Source organism: Piliocolobus tephrosceles, chromosome 17 (genome assembly GCF_002776525.5).
Source record: "Piliocolobus tephrosceles isolate RC106 chromosome 17, ASM277652v3, whole genome shotgun sequence".
Taxonomy (NCBI): Eukaryota; Metazoa; Chordata; class Mammalia; order Primates; family Cercopithecidae; genus Piliocolobus; species Piliocolobus tephrosceles.
In genome coordinates this window covers 22,848,087-22,850,443 of record NC_045450.1, presented here as the reverse complement: position 1 = coordinate 22,850,443, position 2,357 = coordinate 22,848,087, and the positions used below count along the sequence as shown (strand labels likewise).

General features: G+C 49.3%; 1 pseudogene across 1 annotated transcript; it reads right to left on the bottom strand.

Moving 5' to 3' along the window:
* Nucleotides 1–869: 869 nt before the first annotated feature.
* Nucleotides 870–2,129, bottom strand: LOC111526899 (annotated as a pseudogene). The gene has a single exon (XR_002726520.1). The product of XR_002726520.1 is annotated as a 60S ribosomal protein L3 pseudogene (transcript).
* Nucleotides 2,130–2,357: the final 228 nt, after the last annotated feature.

The following is a 2,357-nucleotide window of genomic DNA, read 5'->3' as shown; positions in this document are numbered from 1 at the left end:
GATCTGCCTGCCTCGGCATCCCAAAGTGTTGGAATTACAGGCGTGAGCCACTGCACCCGGCTGACAATTTTCATGTTTTATTTAACCCAATATGACTAAACTATTGTTACTTCAATGTGCTATCGATATAAAACATCATTACTTTCTTTTTCCATACTAAGTTTTTTAAAATACTGGGGTGTAATTTATACTAATGATCCCATCTTAATGCAGACTTGCCACATTTCAAGGGCACGATGGCCACATGTGCCCAGTGGATACTGCAATGGACAGTGGAGCTCTAGAGCTCTGAACATCTGTGTTCTGGGGTGACCTTACTTCCATGACTAATGTCGGAGGATGGCTGTAAGGCCCAGGGCTATTTGTGTCCAGCTCCAACTTAATCTCTTCTGGGGAAATGAGCTTTGTTCTCTTTTAGTGGAGAATCTGTCCTTGCTTTGCCCATTGTGGGATGTTTTCTAGAGCACAGATGCTAATGTTGTTCTAAAAAACTGGGGTTCTTGGCCAGGCGAGGTGGGTCACGCCTGTAATCCCAGCACTTTGGAATCCGAGGTGGGCGGATCACGAGGTCAGGAGATTGAGACCATCCTGGCTAACACGGTGAAACCCCGTCTCTACTAAAAATACAAAAAATTAGCCGGGTGTGGTTGCGGGTGCCTGTAGTCCCAGCTACTCGGGAGGCTGAGGCAAGAGAATGGTGTGAACATGGGAGGCAGAGCTTGCAGTGAGCCAAGATTGCATCACTGCACTCTAGTCTGGGTGACAGAGCAAGATTCCATTCCCCTGAAAACAAAACAAAACGAAACAAAACCAAACAAAACAAAGCAAAACAAAACTGGGGTTCTTCACCAGGCAAGTAACAAAGACGCTTTTTTTTTTTTTTTTTTCAGTGGAAAATAACTTTTATTGAGACCCCACCAGCTGTAAAATCTGCTCCTGGCATTAAGCTCCTTCTTCCTTTGCAATTCGGTCTTTCTTGAGTGATCCCATGAATGCTTTCTTTTTCTCCATGGTCTGGAAGCCGCCATGGCCAAACTTGGAGGTGGTGTCAATGAACTTAATGTCAGTCTTCTCCAGAGCCCGCGGCTTCGTCTGGACCAGCAAGGACTTGCAGAGGGTGAGCACCCGCTTCTTGGTTCCCACCACACAGCCTTTCAGCATGACAAAGTCATTGGTCACTTCACCATAGTGGACAAAGCCACCCAGAGGGTTGATGATCTTGTCAGACAGGTCATAGTCAGTGGAGGCATTGTTCTTGATCAGCTTGCAGTCCTTGATAAGATAGCTCTGGCCAATCTTATAGATCTTCTTGTTGATCTCAGTGCCCAGCACGTGCCACAGAGAAGGCCACACGAGCAGGATGCCATGCCCCAATACAGGCCACCTTGCACAGGCCTTGGTGGGTCTTATGGGGCAGCTTCTTGGTGTGCCAATGACTGGTGACCCCTTTGTAGCCTTTGCCCTTGGTCACCCTGATGATGTCGATCATCTCATCCTGCCCAAACACTTGGTTCACAGGTACCTGCTGCTCGAGCCTCTCGTGGGCCCAGTCCAGCTTCTTGGCAACGGTGCCTCTGTTTACCTGGATCTCCATCGGTGGGCCTTCTACTGGCGCAGAGGAAGCAGGCGCATCTGGGCGTGGGCAATGACACAGATGACTTGGCAGTACTTCTTCATGCTGCTGAAGTCCTTCTCCACTTGCTTCTTGCCATCCTCATCCATTTCTTGCAGTACTTGGTAAAGGCTTTCTTCTTAGATTTATGCCAGTTCTTATAGAAACGCCTCTTGCATTCATCACTGATGTGCTCAGCGAAGACAGTCTTGAAGGTCCGGAGGCCTCGAGGGGTTTCCACGTAGCCCACAATGCCCACAACCACCATGGGTGGTGTCTCCACAATGGTCACAGCCTCCACCACCTCCTTCTTGCGCACCTTGGATCCTGGCCTGTCGACTTCCCGCAGGATGTGGGTCATGTCAGCCTTGTATCCCAGGAAGGCTGTGAGGTGGACCGGCTTAGATGGGTCATCCTTAGGAAAGCTCTTGACCTTCCCGCGATGCCTGCTGTTGCGCTTCTGAGGCAGGAAGCCGAGGGACCCATGTCTGGGGGCAGAGACTGTTCTGTGAGACATCACGCCATCAAATCCTGCCGGTAGAGAACAAAGACTCTTTATAGGGATGTAGGTTTGTATCAATAGGAGTTTTATTACTTGATACAAGTAAAGGAAAACACTGGGAGTATTCTCCAAAGCAGTGTCTTCCCAAGGGAAAGTGATAGGCGGGTTTTATGGGGTGGATAGAGCAGGCAGAGGGTGCAGCATTGTGTGTAGTTGGGTCTCAGTTGTGCAGATGTGGTGAGC